Genomic DNA, 9,311 nt, shown 5'->3' with positions numbered 1-9,311 from the left:
GCCGAAATCAAAGCTGAAGGCCACCTGTCATGAATACAAAAAAGGGTAGGTATTACAAGGGGAGGCCTGCAGCCACAAATGGAGTCACCAGGACTTTTTATCTACAGTTAAGGCCCCCTTACATCACTGTGGCAGTTCAAAGAGCCCATGGAGTGGAACAGGTAACATTTATCTCCTCTTTGAAGCCCTTTTATGCTTCCAGAGTGGTGTAAATGAGAATCAAGCCCTAGGAATTTTGATATAGCATGGTGTATAAACCTTCTTCTGTAAATGTTTTCACTAGTGTGGACCCCAATCAACCCCTGCAAACCGTTCCCAGACTTCCCCCATTCAAGTCAGTTCCAGCTGCTACACGTACTTCATTCAATGAAAAAGAGAATGTCAATAATTAACCAGGCACATGCATTTCTGACATCACAACAATTCAGTTGGTTCATCACACAAAGGCACGTACAATGTAGATTTTTGACAGCAATTCATAACATAATTGGAAGATATTTAATTTAAAATAGATTATAACTTGGCAATTTATTTAAAACTGTTCAAGGATCATTCTTATTGATCTTTTATTTTTTCACAGCCCGCTCTCCCAAGGGTTCATGGTCCCCACGTTGGGAACCACTGCTCTACAAGATGATCAGGGAAATCCCAAGCATGAATGTTACTGATTTCAGTAATATTTTCTCAGGCTTGTGGGAAGTTGTGGGAATATTTAAATGTCTTCTGGAATAGTTGTTTTCTGACAGCCCCAGACTGTCTTTGGATGCAAAATACATTAGCTAAAGCTATGCCGGAAAACTTACTGCTGCACATCACTGAAGCAAATAAGACTCTTCACCATTTGTAGACAGTTAACGACGTCTGGAAAACTTTGTAAGGATGACAGCAGTTCAGCAATGGAACAGCTGCACTGAGAGGTCATTGTGAGACACCATCAATTCAGAGGTTCAACTGACATGTGGATTTGAGCCACAAAGTTTTGTTCAAGATTAAAGTTTTCTAAAATTCAAGATTAAACTTTTCCAGAATGCAGGAATGTGCAGCCTGGAGGTTTTGGTTTAACCTACATAGGGGAGAGGGGGGAAACTGGTCCATGTTCAGATCCAGACTTCGCCAGAGGGCCTTCTAATTTTTTTCCATCCGTGGGCAGAATCACTTTTGTTATGTGCACCAAAGCATATGTGGATGTGCACCAGCAATGGAAACATATGCTGCTGGCTGTGGGTGCTCTGCTAATTAGCTGGACAGCACCTAAATCTTTCCTGGATGGACATCCAAGTGCTAGGCCTACAGGGAACACTGTCTCCAAAGTGTTCAGAGTCTATTGCTCTGGGATTCTAGGTTTAGCCCCGATCTCCAGCTCATAAATATCAGAGCGCTCATGCGAGAATATCGCAGTTGCTTTTGTGGAAATATGGATCTTCTGCCTGGTATTCTGAGCAGGAGATGAAGGTGGAGAGTAGATGCTTTTTAAATAGCCATAAAGGAGACAATCTCGTGCAGAAGGCACTGGACTGAATCCTTGGACTATGGATTGGATCCTTGGACTATAGGACGGATAGAAAGCTGGCTTGATGGTTGGGCCCAAGGGGTAGTGGTCAATGGCTCAATATCTGGATGGCGGTCGGTTTCAAGTGGAGTGCCGCAAGGCTCAGTTCTGGGGCCAGTGTTGTTCAACATATTTATTAATGACCTGGATGAGGGACTGGGGTGCACCCTCAGCAAGTTTGCAGATGACATAAAACTAGGGAGAGAGGTAGATACAGTGGAGGGTGGAGAGAGAATCCAGAGTGACCTGGATAAATTGGAGGACTGGGCCAAAAGAAATCTGATGCCGTTCAACAAGGAGAAGTGTAGAGTCCTGCACCTGGGGTGGAAGAGTCCCAAGCGTTGTTATAGGCTGGGGATCAACGGGCTCAGCAGCAGTGTGATGGAAAGGGACCTAGGGGTTACAGTGGATGAAATGCTGGATACGAGTAAACAGTGTGCCCTTGTAGCCAAGAAGGCTAACATCATACTAGGGTGCATTAGGAGGAGCATTTTGAGCAGATCTAGAGAAGTGGTTGTTCCCTTCTATTCGGCACTGGTGAGGCCACATCTGGAATATTGTATCCAGTTTTGGGCCCCCCCAGTATAAAAAGGATGTGGATGTGCTGGAGCAGGTTCAGCGAAGGGCAACAAAAATGATTAAGGGGTTAGAGCACAAGACCTATGAGGATAGGCTGAGTGGTTTGGGCTTGTTTAGTTTACAGAAGAGAAGACTGAGGGGTGATTTAATAGCAGCCTTCAACTTCCTGAAGGGGAGCTCTAAAGAGGAGGGTGAGAAACTGTTCTCAGTGGTGTCAGAGGGAAGAACAAGGAGTAATAGAGGGTGTAGATTAGATATTAGGAAAAACTACTTCACCAGGAGGGTGGTGAAGCACTGGAATGCGTTGCCTAGAGAGGTGGTGGATTCTCCATCCCTTGACGTTTTTAAGTCCTGGCTTGACAAGGTCCTGGCTGGGATAACTTAGTTGGAGTTGATCCTGCCTGAAGCAAGGGGCTGGACTAGATGACCTCCTGAGGTCCCTTCCAGCCCTCTGATTCTATGATTCTATGAACTGGGAATCAAGAAGGCTGGGTTCTACCTCTCTCCACACGGCAGTGGGCACAGCAACCCCCACCCTCCTCACACCCTCGTGCCTCATTTTCCCCAGCTGAAAAAGACAGGTCTTACTACTTACCTCCCTCTGTAAAGTGCTTTGAGATCCACAGCTGAAAAGCATTACAGAGCAAAGCATCACTATTATTTACAGGAAATCACAATGACCTACAATAATGTGTGAACAACAAAGCTGGCCCGTCCCCACTGTGTTTGGCTGTTTCATAAGGCTAGCATTAAGAAAATAACCACCTCTCCCCCCACACGCACAAGTGTACCTTCAATAGTAGTGACCTCAGACATCTGGAAAATGTAAACATCATGGCTGGATCCCAAGGTGTGTGTTACCATGCTAACAAGAAAAACCACCTGCATATGAACAAGACTGGACTGGAAAATGCCGTTCCTGGCTCTTTGCAGAGAGCCCAGCACAGCCAATCTGTAAACTCGAACAAAATAAGATGTCATCATGTTGCTGACTCACTGGCATGGGGCTCCTGCCTTTTTGCTCACCGGTTTGCTTAGGACCCGATCAGACCAGAACAGGTTAACATTTCCTAGGATTATGCAGATTGGAGAACTTTGAGTATCATTTTACCCGACATTCTGTGTGGGAAAATCAAAATCACCCACTCTTTTCCAGAGCTAATTTACAGCCTGGTCACAGAGTGCTTGCCAGGGGTGATGTAGGCAAGATCTGATGTGGTGTAACTCCTGTAATTCGATGGATGGAGTAGCCAGGCAGCCGAGTGAGTTGTTGTCTTACCTTCTGGGACATGTGCCACCACCAAGCTGACACTGGCTGAGCACCAGTGGTCGCCATGGCAAGAAACAGCTGGAACCTTGGTTTTGATGCTGCTGGAGTTGCTGTGAACTTACTTCAGCCTGCCTGGGAGCAAGAGGAAGATGTAGAAGGTTCTAGAGCTCCAGCTAAGCAGCTGTGCACCCAAATAGTCCCTCCCAGTGATGGCAGTAAATTAGCCTGTTTCCTCGTGTGTGTGTGAAGACAAAGGGGATTTTCGAGCCCCTCCCACATACGCCATCCAGCAGCAGCTGCTCCGTGATTTGACAATTGGCCTGCTAAACCTAGGGTTGTGAGTTCAATCCTTGCGGAGGGGCATTTAAGAATCTGGAGCAAATAGATTTAAAAAGAAGATGGTGCTTGGTCCTCCCAAGAAGGCAGGGGACTGGACTCAATGCTCAATGACCTCCTGAGGTCCCTTCCAGATCTATGAGATGTGTATCTCCATATATTTTATTTTTATTAACACCCCCAAACACACTTCTCTGCAATGTGACTCTATGTTATTTTGTATTGCAGCAACCTATGAGAGCCACCAATGGATGCAGGACCTGAGCACAAGTGCAGGGTGTCCATTTAAAGCTCCAAAGGGTTTACACATGGTTGGCAAAGGGGAAGAAGGTAACTGATGCCTTCATTTTGGACACGGTGACCTGCGGTACCAAGGCCCAGATATTTCAGCACCTAGCCCTCATTAATTTGGTTAAGTGACTTTGAAATGCTGGGTCACAGAGATTTGTAAAGGTATTTAGCACTTAAGGATGAGGATAGACACCTGCTTGGATTATCAAAAGTACCTTGGGGCCTACATCTCACAGAAATCAGTTGAATGTAGATGTTCCTGCACTTTTGAAATATCCTGCTGAATGCTGATCTGCCTCTTGAAGCACCTAAGTCCCTTTGAAAATCTGGTCTTAAGCCACAGCCCATAGCCAGAACTGAGCCCCCATCTCAGGCCAGTCCTTTGACCATGAAATGATCCTTCCTTTACAGAAGACTGGGCTTCACAGGTTGAATGGGTGAATGCCCCATATAAGTTCCTGAGCCTCCGACAACACATGCTGCACCCAATTTGCTGCAGACCTCTTGCCCTCTGCACTCCACAATAGCAGCAGCGCTAGTGGTAGGATTTAACATCTATCATGTTTGGGAGTTTTGGTTTTTTGGTTTTTTTTTTGAACGATGAACCATACATTTATATGGTGCTTGGTCCTGCTAAGAGCACAGGGGACTGGGCTGGATGACCTCTTGAGGTCCCTTCCAGTCCTAATATGCCGAGATTTTTACTCTTGTGTCATTTAGTGGGACAGGTTTTCATGGAATGTGAGTTTCACACTGAAAGGACAATCTCAATTCCCCTCAGCACCTCTATCTGGGCACACTTCATTTTGCAGATGGGGATTTGTACAGTTTGTACACGTCAAGCAGCTATCTCAAGATTTCCCCTTTCCTCAAGCTCTTTAGTACTTCCTCTCCTGCAGAAGCTCTCCAGGCACAGCCCAGGGATGAGAACAACTTGTTATAAATGAGGTGGCAGAACAGTGGTTTCCCGTCAGTTTTTCAGTTCAGTGCCACAGAAATAAAATTGAGTTACAGCACAGATTCTTCCAGAAAGAAGCCTTAATTGCTAAAGACAGGTTAAAAGGCTTAAGTAACAATGGAAATGCAAACCCTGGATGAGGTGATTATATTTTTGTTGCGCACATCGGCGATATTAGCCACCTAGGATATGCTTGGTAGACCTGAGTACCTCTTTATCTCTGACTTCTGGGTGTGGGATTTGAGCTCTGTTGATGCACAGCTAGGGGACAGGCCCACAGGAAGACCAATTTTAATCTGAAATTTCCCTAGTTGTGGCTAGGTCAAAGCAGGACAGGGCCACCGACCTCTGGAGCACAGAGGCAGGATCAGGCAGAGTAAAGGCACGTCTGTGGAATTATTTTCACTTGCTGGAGTGACTTGCTCTGCTCCATCATAAATCCAATTACTTTGTTCTGTATTCCTGCCTTGAAGGGAAACCTCCCTCCTAGCCAGCCAGGAATCAAATTCCTCGACTTAGCTACAGAGAACAAAGTTTTACGTCTGTGGAACTGGGTCTGCTACCACGTTGATGCAAGAGATGAAATCCTGGCCCCACCAGCAAAACTCCCATTGACTTCAGTGGGGGGGCCTGGACTTCCTCATAGATTAACAGCAGTACACAAGAGGACACCTATGAAGGGACAGGAAAACATGGCCTACCAGAGAGACCACAGGCATGGTTGTGAGAAACAGGTCAAGGGGCACCATTTCCTCCACACCCCAAGAGAGACTTCCTCACAGAATGGATTACAACACCCACCAGACGCACATTTAAGCCTATGCTGTCTGAAACGACTAGTGCTTTTGGCTTTTCCATTTAGGACACTTCAAAGAAGCTGATATTCAAAGGGCTGGTGTTTGACCCTTTCGGCTCAGAACTCACTGTCACCCCCCTATGCTGCTGGATAACTCAAAGAGCCTTTATGCAAAATACATCATATGACGTCTTACAAGTTGTAATCTGCTGAATCTGTATAGCCTACTTCTGTGCATGTATCTTTCTTGTACGAGAAGTTAGGAATATTCAGTGGGAACCTATTTTATTAGTCCAGGTATTTTAGTAAAAGTCATTAGTAATACTTTAGGGACTTAATGTCCAGGTGATCAAGCCAAAGACTTGTGAATGGTTTTCTTTTCCTGTAAACCCAAAACTGTGATTAGTGCTACAAAGACATGTAGCCATGCCACCTTCTGCTGGAACCCATTTTGGATCTGGTGGTACTTCCACTTGAGGTGAGAAATATTTGATCTGAATACCAAAAATTCTGACTTTGGCAAAAGGGATATAATGGGCGGGGGAAACCAAACAATGGGGCAGTGGCTCAGTGCCCCCTCTTACCACCCAAGATGCCTGTTGGAAACATCTAAGACCGAACAGTGGGGAATGATTAGGCCCAATCTAGAAGGCTGCCTCACTTTGAAAGAGATTATTAGAACAGTTATTAGGTTAAGAATTTGAATGTAACAAGTTTCTTAGTGCATTAGCATTAGCTGGCATGTTTTATTCTGCCTTAGTAACTTACTTTGATCTAAAAATACTAGGAGACAGCTGGCACCTTAAATACTAATATTATGGCTTAAGCTTTTGTAAGTTGCAACTCACTTCATCAGATGCATGAAGGGAACGAAAAAGGAACAGGTAGTAGGGATGTAGAGATGGGAGTGTTACATCAGTGCTAATTCAATCAAGGTGGATGTGGATAAAAAAGTTAGAATAGTGAAGGTAGAAAATTACTTATGGCTTGAATAAGGCACAAAGAGCAGTCTGAAGAATGGATCTGAATAGGGACTTGGAATGGTTCACTTTAGAGTATTCCCGGCAGGCAGCATAGAAGGACATTTCCACCAATTGCTTTTTATGAGCAAGCATTTCTTGCCAGAGAGATGTGGAACGTCAGTGAGCAGTAAGAGGGTGCAGCAGGAAGGGTGTGTCTTCCCTATGAGGAAGATCAATCTGGGCAGGGTCGATTTTCTGGGTTTTAATTTCGGGCATCTAGTAGGGCAATCAAATTATCAGGGACCTCATGCAAAATTAGAAGGGATTCAGTTTCATGGTGGTAAATTTACAGCCTGAAATGGTTAATGCGTGTGCATAGAGTGTCCTTTGGAAATACACCCCACTTAAACTTGCACAGAATGTCTCCGGCCAGATCTACACTACACGTCAAGGCTGATCATGGATACACAATTCTAGCTATGGCAAGTGAGTAGCTAGAATTGACTTATCTACAATTGACTTACCTGGACGTCCTCACAGACGGAGGTTGATGGGAGAGGTTCTCCCATTGACCTTCTTTCCTCATGATATTGAGGAGTACAGAGGTTGACTGTTGAGCCTCAATAGTTCAATTTCATGCATCCCACTAGATGCAAGAAATTGAAACCCAGAGGCTCAACCCTGACCAGGCTCATCTTCTGGATAGCAAAGACATACCCTAAGTAACCACAGGAAGGCAGATCAGAGCACGTGGCTGAGACAGTGCTCCGCATGAGCCACAAGGAGGTACTACAGAGCAGTGAGCAGAACAGATCCCCCCTCACAACACTTAGTTTACGAAGACAATAGGGGAGACAAAATGCAAATAAGTGACAGGAAGAACTTTCCTTTTAGGGGAAGAAAATAACAAGTATTTCTAAAATGCAAACAAAGGTGAGGATAATTTTTTTCCAGTAACTTTCGCCAGGGAGGTCAAGAATTCAGGGCGCTTTGAATTGGGGTTGGATGGTGAGACTATCCTGAATAATTAATGGTATGAAAAGAAGACCGTAAGGGACAGAATCTAAAACCTCATGCACCCGGACTCACATCAAATTAACTCTTAATGACTAAGTTATCCCTCATCTCCTCACTAGAGGGTTTCTTGCAACTTGTGCTTACCCCTCTTGGGCATAAGTGATACCCGTACTTGATAGACTACAAGTCTCAATTCCTATGCACATCAGGCACAAAATAGATCTAAAATGACAAAGAAATATCTGTGAACAACTCTCTGAAAAACTCACTTGCCCACTCTTGTGATTTTGCTGCATTGTTTTCCCACCAGATCCAAGTTTTCCATGACTTCGTGGGTAACAAGTGCAAACACAAGCTAAGCCAAGAGCAAACATCATGAGCAAAACTTTGACTTGCAGTTGGTTTGTGACAAATCATTGAAACAGATCTGGAGCAGGGAGGGAGAGAGAAAGACCGTGTGGTTCACGAAAAAGCTAAGCAAGGGGTTTTGTCCAAGAGAAACTCAAGTGATTCAACTCACCAGCCCTTCCTAGGCAATCCCATCACAAGGAGTTCCCATCGAAACTAGCTGGCCTATTTAAAAATGTTCATTGTTCCCCATCCACTATTGAAGCAAATAAACCTGCAGAAAAAAAATCATATGTAATGTTTGGTTGGTTCACAAGATCAGTTCAGAAATTATAACAGGAGAATGTCATCATGTGTTATGTGCCTTGGGTATTGGTCAGAATAGATGTGAACAGAGGGAAGCTTCAGTCAAACCAGTCATTGAGCTCACTGCACGGGTGAGTGGGTAGAAGTCTATGACTAGTGATATGCAGATGTCAGATCAGAGGATCTAATTGTCCCTGCTAAATCTATGAATCACCTGGTGTGGGCTAACAGAAATTAACACTCTGCTCAAGTTAGTCCAGATTCTGATTTTTTGCAGGCCTTGTTTTCACAAGGAAAGTGACAGTCCCACATCCCTGTCTCAAAAGAGCAAACTAATTGGGAGCAAGATGTGTCCTGAACCTCCATCTAAATCCAAAATCCAGGCAGATTCAACCACCTCTCTCTTCTTTCCCTCCCAGGACAGTTACCTTTGATTGTTCTGCTCAAACCACGTCCACTTTTCAGATGATCAGCTGGCCCGAGTGAGTGTAGTTTGGGGAGAGGTGAAAAGACATCAAGAGATCCAAATACACCTCAGAGAAGTGATATTCAGGCCTCAATGATTCAAGAGCCAAATTAATAATCAGCATTACCCAAAAGAGTCACTGTAGTGTGACTTCATTTACTATACTACTAAAGCACCTTGATCAACAGCCCTTGAATAGGTTGTGCCAATCACGTCTTCTCTTCTCCTTATATCCTGGGCTTCCTTCACGTGCGGCCATGTGTTTCCACAATAAAGTCTTCCCATCTCTATGGAGAGCGTGTGAGTGGTCATTTCAGGTCCTGTGGGTACCACTTGGTGACAGCTGCAGTCCATCTGTCAATCAGTGACACTCGCTATATGCCTGGCCCTGTTGCATATTCATGTTTAAACAGTATGACGGGAAAACAGAATT

This window comes from Carettochelys insculpta, chromosome 5, assembly GCF_033958435.1.
Source record: "Carettochelys insculpta isolate YL-2023 chromosome 5, ASM3395843v1, whole genome shotgun sequence".
NCBI lineage: Eukaryota > Metazoa > Chordata > Testudines > Carettochelyidae > Carettochelys > Carettochelys insculpta.
This window is presented reverse-complemented; position numbering follows the sequence as displayed.